Source organism: Nesoenas mayeri, assembly GCF_963082525.1.
Source record: "Nesoenas mayeri genome assembly, chromosome: 14".
Taxonomy (NCBI): domain Eukaryota; kingdom Metazoa; phylum Chordata; class Aves; order Columbiformes; family Columbidae; genus Nesoenas; species Nesoenas mayeri.
In genome coordinates, this window is record NC_137556.1 from 17,258,994 (window position 1) to 17,277,614 (window position 18,621).

The window sequence follows — 18,621 nt, forward strand, 5'->3', positions numbered from 1 at the left end:
TGGAAGAGTTTTTACCATCAACTTGTGCCGGGTGCCTCTGCAGCCAAGAAGATGCCCCAGATTTGGGTTCCCCTTGGCAGGGCGGCCGACCCCGGGGGTGCAGGGCAGCCTCCTGCATCATGAGCCAAGCCTGCAGCAGAGCTGCCAACCTCAGGGGAGGCTGGGGGACAGCTGGGAGCAGGACGTGTCTCAGCCAGCCAAATTTAATCCTCCTACGTTAGCAAGGCTTAAAATAGGCTCCCTGCAGCATCGATGAGGGTGGTGGAGTTGGCCTACTCCAGCCCTCCCAAGTATTTTGGGGAAGCAGGGGTGGCTGTATTGCAGACAAGCGCAGCTGGGCGAAACTGTGCCGTGCTGCTAGGGCGTCCTTCGCTGAAGCCACCCAGGGAATTAAACACACCTTGCGGCACCTTCACCGCTCCAACCTCCCACCAGCACAGGCTCCTCCTCTCAGGATGCCACCCCCTCCCTTGTTGCTCCTCCGCAACCCTCTCCCACTGCCTCCTGTGGTCATAAGGCTTGATTTTCCATGCACCTCATTGAAATGACCCCTTTTGGTCAAGCCCAGCTCACAGTTCACTCTCAGTCCACCCTCCATCGGCCACTGGCTCCAGGAGATGCCACCCTGACAAGTAGTTGCCCACGTCTTGACCCCACTCACAGCATTTCAGTGGCTCTTGGGAACAGCTGCCCCAGGGGACCAGCTCTTCTGTGCGCAGAAGCCACCGGTGAGAGGTGGCAGGTTCTTGCTCCTTGTTCTCCTCGAAGCAAGGCAGATGTGGTGACACACTCCAGGACCCAAGCTGGCAACTCTAAAGACATGAAGGTATCGCCAAGTGTTCACCTTGTAGTGGCACTCTGTGCATGTCCCAGGTATGCTGGATGTGTTCTCAGTGCTGGATGTCTCCTCAACACAAAATGCAAGCCCCTGGACTGCTGTAGGCCCAGCTCCAGCTGTTGACCACCATAGTGAGGAGCACCCAGGCTTCTCCAGGCTTCTGTCTTTGCTCCTGAGGCAGCCAGAGAGCTGATCCTTGGGCAGAGCTGAGCTCTGGTGGTCACCAGAAAGCTGGCTGTGCTTCTTCATGGGTGCTCCCAGCCCCGTGGGTATGGGCACTCATGGGCCAATGGAGGAGTCTGTCTTTAGCCATCACCTTCAGTCAGGGAAACAACCGGTGCTGAAGAGGAGGGGAAAGATGGACAAGTATGTGGGTGTATAGAAAAACAGATCCATATTAGCAACATGCCCCCCTCTCTGGGACATATATTCATCATCCCAGCACGTACCCAGCAGTCTGGAGCTGATCTCTCACTACAGCCCTGCAGAGATGGAGCTCTGTCCCCCCTCCCCAAGCTGACAGGTCCATCAGGAGTCAGGATCCAAACCCAGGAGGTCTGAAAATGCCTGTTCCCTTGGGAGGTCCCAGCACCTCCCCGGGCTGAGCAGGACGATGGCTCCAGGAGAAAGGGCTCCTGCCTGCACCTCATCCCCCGGGACCCTCCTGGGCTGGAGGGTGCAGGGGCTTAGTCTGTGTCTGGGACCAGCTTTGGTGGGGACTGTGGGCTACTGGCAGAGTCCTGCTCCTGGTCTGACTGCGTTGGCAATGCCCGTGGGCACCGGTGTAGCCCGGTCCAGCCCCGTGAGCGCTGCCCTCCCCCTGCCCAGCCCCCTGTGCTCTCTGTCCCCTCTGGGCACAAGGCAGGGGCTCCCCCGGGCTCTGCCCCTCTGCCTGCCCCCCTCCTGCCTTCCCACAGCACCCACAGCCCAGGGATGTGAAGAAGCCGCTTTCCCATTTCTCCTTCCTGTGTGCAGCGTCCGTGGGCCCACGCACCAGCTGGGCCCCCACCAGGCTGCTCCCCCACCCCTGCTGTGCTCCTGCCTGCGCCCACCTGCCTTCACCCAGCCCTGCCCGGGACAGCAGCGAGCGCAGAGGAGGCAGGAGAAGCCCCATCTCCCTTTTCGATCTCTGCCAGGCTCCGGAGCCGCTCTCCAGGTGGAGCCACCATGAGCTGCCCCTTTTCCATAGACCCCCGTGACCGTGTGGGACATCACTGCTGCACGCACCCCCTCGGGACATCCCTGCCCAGCTGAGCCCCAGCCCTGGGCTTTCTCTGGGGTTTTGCAGGAGCAAAACGCCCTCAGGAGGGTGCAGGGCAGATCCCCATCTTCTCAAGAGCTTTGCTGGGCTGCCCCAGCTGCTGAGCAGCGAGCGGGAGCATCTCGGGGCTGCCTCCCAGACAGCAGACACCCCGGTGTTTGCCACTTTGCAAAGCTTTGCTTCTTTCCTACACGTCCCAAAAGGAGCCTTCTAGACCATTAAACTCTTTACCCACATGCAACCCAGTTGCACCCACTCATGTGCACGTCCATCCCTGCCGGGACAGCGTGACAGAGTCCCAGCCACACTGCTTTGCCTGCCCGGTGTTTCCAGTGTCACTGCATGGACATGGCTGGCTCTAAAAGAAAAAACAATGATAAAAGTCCCATCCCTGATTGTGTATGGATTTGTGTGGAAGAAGGATTTTATTACAAAGAAGTGGCATCACGTCCGTTGCTGGAGCTGGCAGGGATGGCCAGCGGGCTGAGCACCATGCCAAGCCATGGCAGATCTGCTCCTCACCAGCTGCGCAACCTCGATGGTGTCTGTTCATCCATCCTTCCTCCAGCCCCCACGCGTGGACTGTCACCCTGTTTCTCACGGATCTGGAGGTCGGTATCGGGTGATGAGGGAGGTAAAGAAGTCTGCGGGAGCTGGAAGTTGTTGAGGGAAGCCAAGGGATGCAGGGACCTCCCGGGCCATGGGAACGAGAAAAAGGGTGAGGGTTTCTTCCCAGCAGCAGTAACGAAGAGGCGATCAGGGGCGTTAGCACACTGCTGAGGAGAACTGGTGATGGTGGACGTTCACATTGGTGCTCGGAAACCCCGCTGAGATGGGAGGGTTTCTGTCCTAGGATGATGCCGAAACGCCATCCTGCAGGCAGCAGGGGAACTGTGGCTCAGCCGGCAGATTCGGCACATGGGGAACTCTTGGGGTGCTCAGAGGCACCTCAAAACCCACGGCATACTGATGGCATGGGAAAAGAAGAGCATTTTGTCAGTATTTTGGAGCAAGGCGTGGGACATCCTTGTTTGTGACCTTGATAAGTGCGAAATGGGAAGAAGAATGAGCGTGGCCCTGTTCAGCCCAGAGGGGAAGGAGAGCCGGGTGGTTTGCGCCAGTCCAAACACACTAACTCGGTCCTGTCCGATCCCGAGGAAACCACGCTGTGCCGGAGCCGAAGCGCGGGCTGGTAGCAGGAAGAGTGCTGCCAGGACGGGCTTCCGCAAGACTTCCTCTCTCATGGCCCTTCGTTAGGGAATTAGGACGTAACGAGACGAATGCAGCGGAGAGGAAACGAACGCCAGGGGAGCCGCCGCTGGGGGAGTTTCGGGGGCTCTGCCCTGGCCTCGTTTGCTCTCGTTAGGGAGGCGGAAGGAAACGCAGGCAGATTCTGGCAGGCGACCCGTGGCTCGGGGTGACAGCGTGGGTGCCCAGAGCAGCCCTGGCCCTGGGAGGGTGCCCAGCCACCTAAGGGACCCCAAGGGACCAAACTGGTCCTGGCTGGGGACGGGCTGAGCAGTCAGAGTGGGGAGAAATGGGGAGCGAGCTGGGGTGCAGCGGGAGCAGGGACAGCAGCCCCACGACGGCAGGTTGGCCAAAGAGGTGACAAGTTTGACACAGGGCATCGGGCAGGTGGCACCGGCCAGATGTGTGGGGCTGTCGCCAACCTCAGCGGGGGTCAGCACCCCCCAGCCATGGGGTCCTGTGGAAGTTGGGGGCTGAGCCTCAGAGGATGGGCTGGAGCCCTGTGGTTTGCTCTGAGCCCCCTGCGTCCTCCCAGAGCCTTTCTCCCACCCCGGCCGGCTGGAGGGGGCTGCAGGGTGTTGTTCTGTCCAGCCCTCCCAGGACAGCCTGCCCTTTGCTGCTCTGAGCTCCAGCCGGGGTGCAGCCACAGCTGGCTGCTGGCAACTGGCGGGAGAGAAGGGTGGAATAGCCCCAGCAACACTCTCTGGAGGGGCTCTGGCTCTGCTGCCCCCCTTGTCCCCTGATCAGGGAAGCTGAATCCCCCCAGGACACTCCTGCAGCATCATCTCCGCTGCTCCAGGCCCTGCTGACCTCTCCAGGCTGAGCAAGGGGACACGGCTGCCCCCCAGATGTGGCTCCCCGTGTCTGACCCGCGCAGGGGCAGGACGGGCAGTAGGGACGGCGCTTTCAGTCCTTCGCTATTTTTAATAGCTCTTTCCCAGAAAGGCTGGTGTAGGCATCGAGAGCCGCTTCCAGCTGGGAGTTTGGAAAGCTGGTTCCAGTTAGGCGCCCGGCGCTCACCGCGCTCCGAGCTGTTATTTTTAGCAGGGCTGAAGGCGACGGCCCCGCTCCCCAGGCTGCCGCTGGCCCAGCCGTGGCTCCGGGCAGCCAGCACCTCACCGGACCCTCGGCCAGGGACGTCTCGGCGATGTGATTTTACAACCGCCCTTCTTCTGGTGTTCTTTTGGCGGGGGGGACTTTCATCTCCCTGCGTCAAGCTGTGCAGCAGGAAGACCAAAGGCGGAGGATGTGAGCAGTGGTCATCCCCGAAGGGCCGGGGCGCGGAGCAACGTCCTCTGGTTTTAATTAAAAACCATCCGCTGGCAAAGTTTGAAGGCGGCGCCTGGGCCAGGACAGGGCCAGCGGGGAACGGCTCCGGGGAGCGAGCGGCACCGGGGCTGCCAGCAGCGCTGCCAGGACCTCCTGCCCCATGGCTGGGTCCTGCCCCATGGCTGGGTCCTGCCCCATGGCCGGGTCCTGCCCCACGGCCGGGTCCTGCCCCATGGCCGGGTCCTGCCCCACGACTGGGTTCTGCCTCACAACTGGGTCCTGTCCTCACCCCTTCCTCTGCTCCCTCCTGCCTTGTTCCCCCTCCCCAGGACCCCCTGGACCCACTACTCTGCCCTCCCCTGATCACCCCACTGAAGGCCGTGTCCCCATGGGGAGCGTGCCCCCTCCCGAACCTCCTCTCCATTGCCCAGGGCTGCTGCCCTGTTCCCAGAGCAGAGCACCCCAGGGGACCATCCTCTCCCAGCCCCCTGCCGCGGTCCCCAGCCCTTTGCTGTGGGCGCTGTCCCCTCTCTGTGCCCCATTCCTGTGCCGTGGGGCTCATCCCGTCACTGTGACCCCCAACCTCCTGTAGGGCTCGCCCCTCTGCCGCCACCCCCAGCCGCCCTCTGTGGGGCTCTAAACCACGGTCACCTCACCCTGGCAGAGATTTTTATCTCACAGCATAACCCCTCCCGAGGCCGCTCAGCATCTCCTCGCAGGAGCCGCCTCTAATCAGCTGTATTATTACCTTCGCCCCCATTATTCACACGCTCGCTGCTGTCAGCCCTCCCAGCTCTGTTGTCCCTTCGCTTCTCAGGCACGGGGGCTCACACTGCTGCAACCCCCCCTTTATCCATCCATCCATCCATCCGCCCGTCCATCCATCCCACCCTCCAGCCCAACTGTGCCCCCCGGCCAGCACCGGCACCCCCGCTCCGGGACACAGCCAGCTGGCTCTGCCTGAATTTCAGCTCCAGCCTCCCCCCAGGATTCCTAAATCTGATAACGGGGGGTACTGCTTTCAAAGGAGCAGGGCTGACCTTTGCCGCTGCAACGAGAGCCACATGGAGGAAAAAAATTGGCTGCGGCGAGCGAGGGGGAGCGAGCGAGCCGCTGTGGTTTTACAATCCCTAAATAACGCCGGGAGCGGAGCTGTAAACACATGGCGGTATTGCCTGAGCGTGTCCGCGCCCCCCCGCTCGAAACCCAGCTTGGAAAATACTACGACCTTAAAGGAAAAAAAAAGCAAGCAAACCGGCTTTCTCGAAAAAAAAAAAAGAAAAAAGGAAAAAAGAAATCTCCTGAATTATTTAGCAAACGGTTCCCATACGACGGCTCATTCTGCCGGCAGACGCCACCGCGGGGCTGGCGTGGGGCGATGGCCATTGGCAGGGCGGCGGTGGGAGCCGGGTGGTCCCAGCACAGAGCAGCCCCAATCCCGGGGGGATCCCCTGGCCCCACAGCCGCTGAGGGCAGAGCTGGGGTCCCTCCCCATTGCCACCCTGGCTGATGGGTTTCCCTGTCCCCCTCACCCCGGCCGGCTGGGGGACAGGGTCATTGCACCCGCAGAAGGAGAGATGTTCACAACACCCTCGCTCCTCCGCTTGTCCCCCCGCAACGCGCAGACCCCGAGAGATGCAGCCACATGTCCCCAACACCTGCAGAGCCACAGCCTCAGCGCTCCCCCGCCAGCAGCCCCAGACGTGCAGCCCCAAGGGTCACATCTCCCGGCCAAAGCCCCACGTCAGCCCCGTGCAGCACCCGGGGACGCTGCCGCCCCTTTCCCTCTCACCTGCTTCTTCCCAATTATTTTATTTTGGAAGCAACTAACACTTTCCTTTGAAGAGCAACAGATGAACGAGACCCTCCCAGTGCCTTTTATGATGTTAAATTTATTGCCTCGCTTCACAATTGCCATTTTAATGATGAACACTCCCGCGGCTTTAATGCATCTCGAGTGCCGGCATCAAAAAAAGAAGCAGGGGGGAACACGCTGTCTCCGGTCTTCTGGAGGAGAATAAACTCCAGCCCATTTCCTGGTACTCGCACAAAGTTTCGCAAAATAGATAATGTGTTTTATAATTTGGTGGCGGCGCAATGCTCTGTTTGGTAAGGGAGGCCCTCTGCTGGCACCCGCTTGGCTGGGGAGCCCAGATCAGGAGCTGCTGGGAAACCACCACGGAGGCACCAAGCCTGGGGAGACACCTCCAAAAGGGGTACCCGGGGAGTCGAGTATGGAGAGCGACCCCCAGCCATGCCTGAAAAGCCTGGAGAGCCATGCCCAAGGCACGGAGCACGGAGAGCCCACAGACGTGGGCAAAGGGAACTGAACCCAAGGAAAGGAGCCTGGGAAACAGAGTCTGGAGAACCGAGCTGCGAGAGCCGAGTCTGGGGAGCCACGGTCAGAGACCTGGACCTGGAGAGCTGTGTCTGGCCAGACCAGCCTGGAGAGCAGAGCTCAGAGGGCCATGTATGCGAGCTGAGCCCGTCCCAAGTCCTGCTGCGCCCAAAGGCGAGTCCCATCCCCGCTGCGCTCAAAGGCGAGTCCCATCCCTGCTGCGCTCAAAGGCGAGTCCCATCCCTGCTGCGCCCAAAGGCGAGTCCCATCCCTACTGCACCCAAAGGGGAGTCCCAACCCCGCTGTGCCCAAAGGTGAGTCCCATCCCTGCTGCACCCAAAGGCGAGTCCCATCCCTGCTGCACCCAAAGGCGAGTCCCATCCCTACTGCACCCGAAGGCGAGTCCCATCCCTACTGCACCCAAAGGCGAGTCCCATCCCTGCTGCACCCAAAGGCGAGTCCCATCCCTACTGCACCCAAAGGCGAGTCCCATCCCTACTGCACCCAAAGGGGAGTCCCAACCCCGCTGTGCCCAAAGGTGAGTCCCATCCCTGCTGCACCCAAAGGCGAGTCCCATCCCTACTGCACCCAAAGGGGAGTCCCATCCCTGCTGCACCCGAAGGCGAGTCCCATCCCTACTGCACCCAAAGGTGAGTCCCATCCCTACTGCACCCAAAGGCGAGTCCCATCCCTGCTGCGCTCAAAGGCGAGTCCCATCCCTACTGCACCCGAAGGCGAGTCCCATCCCTACTGCACCCAAAGGCGAGTCCCAACCCCGCTGTGCCCAAAGGTGAGTCCCATCCCTGCTGCACCCAAAGGCGAGTCCCATCCCTGCTGCAACCAAAGGCGAGTCCCATCCCCGCTGCACACAAAGGTGAGTCCCATCCCTGCTGCACCCAAAGGCGAGTCTCATCCCTACTGCACCCAAAGGTGAGTCCCAACCCCGCTGCACCCAAAGGCGAGTCCCATCCCTACTGCACCCAAAGGCGAGTCCCATCCCTACTGCACCCAAAGGCGAGTCCCATCCCCGCTGCACCCGAAGGCGAGTCCCATCCCCGCTGCACCCAAAGGTGAGTCCCATCCTCACTGCCCGTGCAGGAGCACGGGTGCAGCCAGCAGTTGCCCCGGGGCTGGGCAAAGCCCACAGGAGCATCCCAGCCCCGCACCAGCAGCTGCCCCGGGTGGGAGCCGGGTGGGATCACGCGGGGTCAGGATGCTGGGGGGATGGCGGCAGCTTTGCCACGGGGTGGGCTGGAGCTGCGACAGCTCCCACCTTGTCCTAGATGGGGCCAGTGGCCATTCCCCATCCACCAAGCATGGCGGGTGACGGCCCCCACTTGCCTCTCCAGGAGGGCAGCACATCCCTGGCCAGGGAACCTGCTCCCTGCCAGGGGACAAGAACAGGCCTGGGGCTGGTGATGGGCAGCACGGGCCATGGTGCAGGGCCAGCCATGCACACCCACACCCGGGGACCTCAGCTGAGGACACGTACTTGTCAGCGGATGCCTCTTTGTTGTTTTTTTTCCTAACAGTGCCTGAAACTCAGCCTGGGTTATCAGGGAGATATTAAATTGCTGTTGGAAGCAACACCAGTGGGGCGGAAAAGCCATGATGTGCTCTTACCTCTTCCCACAAGGTCGAGCCAGCCAGCCCCAGGGGACATCGCGTTTGCCGCGTCCTTCCTGTAACGAGGATCACATGTCAGAGCCAAACGAAGCCTTGAGAAAATTAAACCCGTGAGCTCACCACCTTGCTGAGCGCAGGCGCCAGCCGTCCCCCGGTCCCCAGGCCAGGCTTGCCAGCTGGGGCGAGCCGGCAGCGGCAGGAGGGATGCTCGGATCCCTGGGGACAGCGCGGTCCCCACCGCTGCGGGATGGAGGACCCCTGGTGTGCATCCCTGGGTGAGGGAGATGGAGGAGGACTTTTCCCATGGGAAGAAGCCATCAGCACTGGCAGGACACAGCCAGCAAACTCCCCTGAAGTCCATCAGCACGATCTCCTCCCAGCACCCAAGTTCTTGCTTGTGCAAAGGGATGGACAGATTGGTTTGGCTCTGGTGGGACAGACACATGGGCAGCTACATCTTGTTCTTGCCAAGGCCGTCCCCCACAGTTGAACTTGGCCAGGCATGTGGGTTGGGTTTTTCCCAGGGCAAGGTGACTCCTGCTGCATGGTTCCTCAGTGACACAAGGGACGGACAGTGGACAGAGCCAGCAAGAGAAACGCAACACTGACACCAGCAGAGCCCGTGCGTGGGTGGGGGTGGCTTGGAGAGCCCCCAGGGACCCCAAGCACGGACCCAGCACAGCCCACACCACTTGCTGATCTGGGACAAGCACTGAGGAAAAGGCACCATGAGCAATGCTGCTGCGGGAGACAAGAAGGGCCAAGCCCATGAGCGTGGGAGCTGGGGACAGCCCGGCACCAGCCGAGCGAGCGATAGGACCGAGAGAGGACTAAGGGAGGACAAATAGAGAACCAAGGGAGGACCATCTGTGGGGCATGACTGGGAAAAGCCCCAGGGCTGAGCCAGATCTGTTCCCAGGGCACCTTCTGCTCTCCCAGCTTTGGTTGTGATCTCCAGGTTGTGGGGAGCAGAAGTGCAGCTCAGCCCCCACTTTCCCCCTCCAGCCACTTGCTCCTTCATCACCCTCTTCCTCCTCACACCAACCCCGCTCTGCCCCTTCCCAGCCAGGGCTGATGTTTCATGGCCACGTTGAACACCCCCTGGATGACACTGTTTCAGTGCAGCCATTGGCAGAGCCCTGGGGAGCCCCCAGCGCATCCCACCCCAGTTCAGCTGTGGTCAGGGACCCCGCAGGCACTGCACATGCGTCCCAAACCCCCTCTCCCTGCCACCACGGGGGGACACGCATGTCCAGATGCTGCAGCCACCTCTGAGCCCTCCCTGGGGCTGCAGGGGCCATGTCCAGCCCTGGCAGAGCCCTGCCTGGAGGGGCGCAGGCAGGGGCAGGCAGGGGTGCTGCAGCAGCTGCCACCGCTGCGGGTGCCCTTGGGCCAGGAGCATCCAGGCTTTTTTTCCAGCCCTGCCCAGGAAAAAAAGAGCCCAAGCCCCGTATCAATCTGTCTGTAGCGAAGCGGCAAGGCGGCGGTAGATAAGAGGCTGGAGCCCGTGCTGAGGCCTCACAGAGATGAAAGGCGATTGCGAGCGAGCCTCCTCATCCCCTGTGGACAAAAGAGCTCCTAAAATATTAACGAGGCCCCGTGCCGCCAGGTCCCCCAGCCCCCAGCGCCGGCGGGAGCAGGCGGTACCCGCGCTGCCGGCCGAGGGGTCCCCCGGGGATGGAGGCACAGCGGGGAGCAGCGCAGGATGCTCGTTAATTACCTTCCCTGATCGGAGCTGGCAAACCTGCCCCCCGCTTCCCTTGTCACCCCAGGGAGCCGCTGCCGTCCCAGCCCCAGCCAGGGGACACCGTCCCACCAGCTTGGCGGTTAAAGAGCACGTAGCAGGGGGCCACGCTGGGGACAGTGGCCCCTCGCTGCCACCTCAGCACCCTTGGTACAGCCTCACCCCCCAATACACCTCAGGGTGAGCTGGGGGAAAAGCCAGGGCAGCTCATGGAGGTGTTTGTGCACCAGCTCCACAGTGAGGAAAGGGCAGGGGGGGACAGTGCTTGGTTCTGGTTTTTTGTGTCTGTGTGTGGTTCATGCAGCCCCAGGCTGGGGACAGGGTCCCTGGGGTCGGGGAGCAGGGTGTCCTGTGGGAACAGCTCAGCCCTGAGTGCCACCCACCCGCTCGGTGCTCGCCCTGCACTCAGGACATCTGTGGGTGCTACAGGGGCTGCACCCGCCTCCGGCCCAGTTCTCGGTGCTGGGGACACTGCTCAGAGACACCCGCCAGCCTTGGATCCTGCCCCCTGGCGGAGCGCGGCTCCGTCCCCACCTGTCCCATCCTCGGAGCACACCTGAGGGCAGCACAGCTGAACCACGCACCCCTGCGCCCGGCTCCATCCCCGCACTGACCCTGCCGCCCCTCGGCCCCAGCCCTGGCTGCACTCCTGCCTGGGAGCACAGGGGCTCGCAGGGCACCGCGGTACGAGCCGCCAGACCCGGCACCCTGGGCACTCACCGTGACCCAGTGGCACAACCATCCCCTCGAGCCCCCCAGCCAACACATTCCCTGCTGACTCCGTGGCCCAGCCAGGGCAGACCAAGGCCCTTTTGTGAAAGGATGTCAGGCTTCTCCCCGCGGGGAAGGGCGATGTTTCTGCTGCCCCAAATCTGCCGCTGGGTGCTGGAAGGGAGGAGGAGCGCGATAATAACAGCTCCCGTCGCCAGGTCCGGAAGCGGGTCCAACATGCAGCCGTCAGATTGGGGGATTTGCATAGCACAGATGGCAGCCCAGGAATTTCAAAGCGTCCCCCGTGCCGCAGCAGCTGAACGGCTCAGTCACCCCGTGCAGCTGCCGGGGGCGAGTTGAGCTGTCCTGGCGTCCGGGGCCGGGCTGCCGAGAGGAGGACGCACGGCACAGCACAGCTCTGCACAGCATCTCCCTGCTGTGCCCAAGACGGCCGCCCGCGGGGCGAGGTGGGCAGCAGGCAGCTATGGGGGCAGCCACGGGGCTGTGGCAGCAGAGGGGGGAGCGTGGGGGCTCCAACACCCACCGGCGAGGAGTTGCGTGGAAGGGCTCCTGCAAGGACTGGAGGGCATGACATGTAGGAGACGGCGGGAGCTAAATTTACACCACGGCGAAGCAAGCTGCCTCCAAGGAGACGTGATCACAGGCTATAAATACCTGCAAGGAAACAACGGGGACAGAGGCGGTGAATTATTCACGGGCGCAAGATGGAAGGACACGGAGCAAGCCAGGCCAGGGAGGGGGAGCTGGGGCCATGAGGGCACCCCGAGCCAGAGCCCGGCTGTAGGGCACGGGGGCAGCGAGGGCCAGGCCCCCCGTGTGCCAGCAGCACCTCGGCTGAGCTGTGAGGGCCCCAGGAGGAGGCACCAGCCCCGGCCGCCCCCAGCCCGGCGCTGCACAGCCTCCAAGTGCCTCCTGCCAGCATGGGGCTGGGGGCAGGTCCAACACCCCCCATCTTGGCCTTGAATCTGCAAGAGAGGACTGCAATAAGGTGATGCCCCATCTCCCCTGTGCTGAGTCCCCTCTATTGCTCAGCAGGTTTCCCAGGGGCTGCTGAGCAGTCACAGCAGCAGGAGGAGCCCTCTGTGCCCCCAGGAGACACCTGGGGGAGGACTTGGGACACTGGAGCATCGCAGAGCACATCACCTCCTCTCCTGGGGGAGGCTTGCTTTTCATCATCATCATCACAACAAAAACAAAACTCGTAACAATAGCAGCTTCCTACATAAAAGTGCTCTCAGTGCCCTGTCCCGCTGGCAGCCCAGGGGCAGGCAGGGATGGGGCTGGGGGAAATGCGGCAGGGGATGGGGCAGGGGATGGGGCAGGGGATGGGGCAGGGGGGATAGCAGGAGCAGGGAATGGGGCAGGGGGGGATAAAAGGGCCAGGAGATGGAGCAGTGGGGATAGCAGGGGATGGGGCAGGGGGGATAAAAGGGGCAGAAGACGAGGCAAGGGGGAATAGCAGGGGCGGGGGGAATAGCAGGGGCAGGGGGAGTAGCAGGGGCAGGGGATGAGGCAGGGGGGATGGCAGGGGATAGGACGGGGGTATAGCAGGGGCAGGAGGGATAGCAGGGGCAGCGGATGGGGCAGGGGGGATGGCAGGGGCAGTGGATGGGGCAGGGGGGATGGCGGGGCAGGGGGGATAGCAGGGGCAGGGGGGATAGCAGGGGCAGGGGGGATGGCAGGGGCAGGGGATGGGGTAGGGGGGATAGCAGGGGCAGCGGATGGGGCAGGGGGGATGGCAGGGGATGGGGCAGGGGGGATGGCAGGGGCAGGGGATGGGGCAGGGGGGATGGCAGGGGATGGGGGGATAGCAGGGGCAGGGGGGATGGCAGGGGCAGCGGATGGGGAAGGGGGATGGCAGGGGATGGGGGGATAGCAGGGGCAGGGGATGGGGCAGGGGGGATGGCAGGGGGAATGGCAGGGGGAATGGCAGGGGGAATGGCAGGGGCAGCGGATGGGGCAGGGGGGATAGCAGGGGATGGGGAGATGGCAGGGGCAGCGGACGGGGCAGCAGGCGCAGCGGGTCGGGTCGGGCCGGGTCGGGTCGGGTCGGGTCCGGCCGGCGGCCCCGGCAGCGCCGCGTTCCCGGGGCTGTGCTGCCCCCCCCCGGCAGCGGCGAGCGGAGCCCCCGCTCAGCGCAGGGACCGCGCGGGCAGCCCCTGCCGGGGTCACCCCCTTGCTGGGGGCTTATTTCCTGTTTACGGCTGTACTTTTCTCACCCGCACCGAGGACGCCGCGTGCCCACCCGTGGGGTGGCCAGTCCCCGCAGGGCCCCCAGCGGTCCCGCACCCCCCGTCCCTTGTCCTCACCCTTCTTGTGCTCCCAGCATCCACCCCCTTGTGCCCAGGTTCACTCGCAGCTGCAAAGCCCAAATCTGGCCCAACGATTCACACTGGGGTGATAAATTCCTCTTCCTGGTGGGTGTCAGGTGCTCCCCTCATCACCCCAGCCCGCCCTTCCCGCTGCCCCAGCTGCAGCAGCAACTTTTGCCCCAGGACCCCCTGGCACTCAAGGGGTCTCTTGCAGCCTGCCCAGCACCCTTGGTGAAGGTGCCACATCCCTGCTGGGAGCAGTGTCCCCATCCAGAAGGGGTGCCACAGCATCCCAGCATCCCCTCCTCTCCTGGGTAAAGCAGCAGGGATGTGACACCCAGTGGCTTTGCTTTGGAAGGAGTTTTGGGGTTGGGTTTCGTTCTGTGTGTGAATACTCAGTCTGGACTCTTTCACTTCAGGGGCAGAAGGCATGAATTCAGCACATCCCATTCACACCAAGAGGTTTGAGGACTCCTGGTCTCATCAACAGCTCCAGCTCCTCTCCCAGCAAACAAAAAATCACAAGCAGCAGCACAGGTTGAGACACAGAGCCAGACAAAACAGACCCCACACCTAGAAACACCAACCAGTTTTTACAGTGGATTCTCCCTCTGAGGCTGGAGAGCCCCGAGAGGCTTCCAGCTCCCCCACTCCAGTCCTACACCCACCCGGACAGGGAAAATGGTCCCACAGCTCTTGCTGGCCACACACGCTTGGTGCCCAGCCAAGGCGTCTGTGCTCAGACACGACTGCCAACGCAGCCAAGGGCAGGGCAAGCGCTGAGACACACACAGCACCACGGAAAGTCGAGTTTGCCAGGAGAAAAAGAACAGCAATAAAAAGGAGAAATGAGGCTGAGTGTGAAGGATTAAGAATCTCATGGAGTTCAGGGTAAGGTAAGGCCACGGTGTTTGTGAGTTAAGTTACTTGACCAAGACAAGAGGACGAGAGGGAACAGCCTCAAGTTGCACCAGGGGAGGTTGAGGTTGGATGTGGGAACAATTTCTTCTCCAAAGGGCTGTGGGGCATTGGAACAGGCTGCCCAGGGCAGTGCTGGAGTCACCAGCCCTGGAGGGCTGGACAGACGGACATGAGGTTCTCAGGACATGGGACAGTGCCAGAGTTATGGTTGGACTCAACCTTAATGGTCTCTTCCAACCAAAATGATTCTGTCATGCTATTTCTAAGATGTGACTTGAGGAAAGATTTTATCATTTAAATAGAGGTGCCAGCAGAGCGTCTGTGCTTACCTGTTGTACATCATCTCAGAGCGCAGCATTTGAGCCCAGCAACAAGCCCAGGAACATCTGCTTGGCAAAAGCCTGTCCTCCCATGAGGAGGATATGGAGAAGCTCCCACAGCGTCTTCATCAGCGTTTTCCAAGAAGGGACGGTAGGTTGAAACACTGAGTACTTTATGATGCTATTTAGGGTTATAACAGCAAAAAAACCCAGAACGCATGGAGCTTCAAACAAGCGATAAATGCAACAGAGTCAATCCCAGGCACTAACTCAGCCAGATCAACACACAGCACATGACCGAGGTGCCACGGCCGGGCAATACGCACACCCGTTATCTCTTCCACAAGTCGCAGCGGCACCTGCTTAGTTACAGCAAACAGTGCGGGCACGTCCGGAGCCATCACACACCGTCCCGGGTCACGCCAACCGCGCCGCTCGGTCTCCTTTGTTTGCCTGAAAAATCTGAGCTGTCATCCTGCAAGGCGCCAGCCAAGGCGGGTTAACAAACATACATAGGAAAAATAAAATACAAAATAAAAAAGGGGGCAAATCAGGGAAGCCATTAAGGGAGTGGAGCATCTCCCGTGTGGGGAAAGGCTGAGGGAGCTGGGGCTCTGGAGCTGGAGGAGACTGAGGGAGGGACTCATTCGTGGGGATCAATATGGAAAGGGGCAGTGTCAGGAGGATGGAGCCAGGCTCTTCTGGTGACAACCAGTGACGGGACAAGGGGCAATGGGTGCAAACTGGAACACAGGAGGTTCCACTGAAATAGGAGAAGAAACTTGTTCCCGGTGAGGGTGTCAGAGCCTGGCCCAGGCTGCCCAGGGGGTTGTGGAGTCTCCTTCTGTGCAGACATTCCAACCCGCCTGGACACCTTCCTGTGTAACCTCATCTGGGTGTTCCTGCTCCATGGGGGGACTGCACTGGATGAGCTTTCCAGGGCCCTTCCAACCCCTGACACTCTGTGATCCTGTGTCTGTGTGTGTGCACAGAATTACCAGAACAGAGGAGCAGACACTTGGGAGCACCTCTCCATCCAGATGCTGATCAGGAGGTGGGTCAGTACAAGGAACCACACAACAGCCAAGGCAAAGCCACGAGGTGCAGCAATGTTTGTATTGAAGCTCTGGCAATGCTGAGTTATCCACCTGCACAACGCGACTCACAGAAGGACTGCAGAACCTGCTGGGGCTGCCCCAAGCACAGAGCAGCAGACGGGCACAACTCACTGCAGAAACGCACAATTAACCCCACATTGAACTGACAACACACAGACCTCACAAAGAGACACCAACAGTGTCACCACATTGACTCACAAAGCTCTAGATCAAGATGAAGAAAAAAAAAACACAAACAAAACGACTCCAAAGCTGCCTGTGAGTTTCAATAAAATTTGCTAAACGCTGTCTCAAGAGCAGACACAAGGCAGGGGTGATGGTTTCATCTAAAGGAGGGAGGTTCAGGATGGACATGGAAAAGAAATTGTTGCCCTGAGGGTGGTGAGAGCCTGGCCCAGGTTACTGAGAGAGGTGGTGGATGAACCATCCCTGGAGACATCCCAGGCCAGGCTGGACGGGGCTCTGAGCAACCTGAGCTGGTGCAGATGTCCCTGCCATGGCAGGGGGGCACTGGGGGAGCTTTGGAGGTCCCTTCAACACAAACTGCAATGCTATGGAATCAAGTGTCCCACAAAGCACAGCTCCTGCAGCGCCTCCGGTGAGCAGCGAGAAGGGTTAGACACAAAACACCAGTTTTGTTTCAGGGAAAGGAGGTCACAAACCTCTGCAACGGTACCTCCAGGTTCACCTTTGCTCCACCAGCCCAGGAAACCAGCATTCCCCCCATCTGCAACACTACCATTGGCACTTTTCACCATGTTGCTCCTAGCTGTGGTGGCCCAAGGCAACTTTGTTCCTTCCACCAGCCCAGCAGCACCAAGGGGAGCGGAACATGGGCAGGACCAGCTCTTTCGGTTGGACATGGGGGCTGCACACACAGGTAAGGGGGAAATTCAAGATACAGTGTTTGTGGTGTCAGAACACCCATCATCTGGTATCAGGGGAAGCTCGAGAACACACCTGGAGAAGAGCTGACACTCCCTGGCAGCCAGCGCTGCCAACAGGCAAAGCCCTGAGTGCAGACCTCAAATCCTACATTCAGTTTTGGGTCACTCAGCATAAGAAGGACATTGAGGTACTAGAGAGAGTGCAGAGGAGGTGACAGAGCTGGTGAGGGGCTGGAGCACAAGTGTGATGGAGCGACTGAGGGACCTGGGGGCTCAGCTGGAGAACAGGAGCTGAGGGGAGACCTTCTGATCTCTGAACTGCCTGAAAGGAGCTTGGAGCCAGGGGGGTCGGGCTCTGCTCCCCAGGAACAAGCGCCAGGAGCAGAGGAAACGGCCTCAAGTTGCGCCAGGGGAGGTTGAGGTTGGATCTGGGGAACAATTTCTTCCCCAAAGGGCTGTGGGGCATTGGAACAGGCTGCCCAGGGCAGTGCTGGAGTCACCAGCCCTGGAGGGGATTAAAAGGTGTTCAGACAAGGTTCTTAGGGACATGGTTTAATGCTGGAGTTGGGTTATGGTTGGACTCAGTGATCCTGAGGGTCTTCCAACTGAAATGATTCTATGAACTCCAAAGACCATCCCCGCAGCTTGGCGCCTTCCCTCAGCCCACGGGCTGGCCCAGGTTTAACACCTCAGTCTCTCTAACACAGTCCTGATTACTCCATATTCTCTTCCCAAACTTTGTTTTCCAGGGTAGGTGTTTCCCAACAACAACTCTGACATGTTGCATGTGATCTTGTAACAACAGCGTGAGCATACACAGGTCCACTTGTTCTGTTTGGCCCTCTTATCAGTACCAATTTACAAATTTTATCAATTTATTTAAGAAAAAGAAGAATTTTAGAAAAGGCAAAGAACCTTCCCCCTGCACCCCCTTCTCCCCCCAAAAAACCCCAACAGACACACAAAAAATCCACCACAAACACAACCCCAAAACTAGGTTGTCTACTTAATACCAGCTCTAACCAGCAAGTTCCCTGAACCTGCCTGAGCCCCCCAGAACCATCACCAGTGCCAATAAACCTCTGTGGACTCACAGGACCCAGTACAAACAGTGAGAGGTTCCCCAAACCCCAGGGCAGAGAGGAGACATTCACAGGTCTGCTCAAGGCAGCTGGAGGTTCCCGAGCCTGCAGCTTCCCCAGGAGCAGGATCACAGCTCCCACCATCACAGCTGCCTGTCCTGCTCCCACCTCCCCACACGGGCCTTGCATTGTGGTCACTGTTGGAGAAAGAACAGGGTCCAGCCAATGAATGTGATTTCTCTTGGGGAAGGAAGCGCAGAGCCTGAGAACACACACACACACACCACCTGCAGTGCCCAAATAAACCCACACTCCTGGCTTATTCGAAATGCCGAGTTACTTCTACACCCCATGACTTGGTCTTCCAACTCCATCCTATGCAGTTCCAACCCAAATCTGCTCTGAGGAGTAACTCATTCATGTTTATCAATATGTAAAGGGTGAGTGTCAGGAGGATGGAGCCAGGCTCTTCTGGTGACAACCAGTGACAGGACAAGGGGCAATGGGTGCAAACTGGAACACAGGAGGTTCCACTTAAAGATGAGAAGAAACTTGTTCCTGGTGAGGGTGGCAGAGCCTGGCCCAGGCTGCCCAGGGGGGTTGTGGAGTCTCCTTCTGTGCAGACATTCCAACCCGCCTGGACACCTTCCTGTGTAACCTCATCTGGGTGTTCCTGCTCCATGGGGGGATTGCACTGGATGAGCTTTCCAGGGCCCTCCAACCCCTGACATTCTGGGATCCTGTGACCCAGCTGCTGTCTACAAGAAGCTCCAGACCAGCAAGAACTTCCATGGGTGGGAGCTGAATGACTTTTCCCCATAGCTGGAGGCAAGGAAGGAAGTACAGCCAAGCAACTCTCTGACAAACTCACTGATAAATCTCTCACCAAGCAACTCAGCAAGGGATTTATCCATAAAGAGCATTC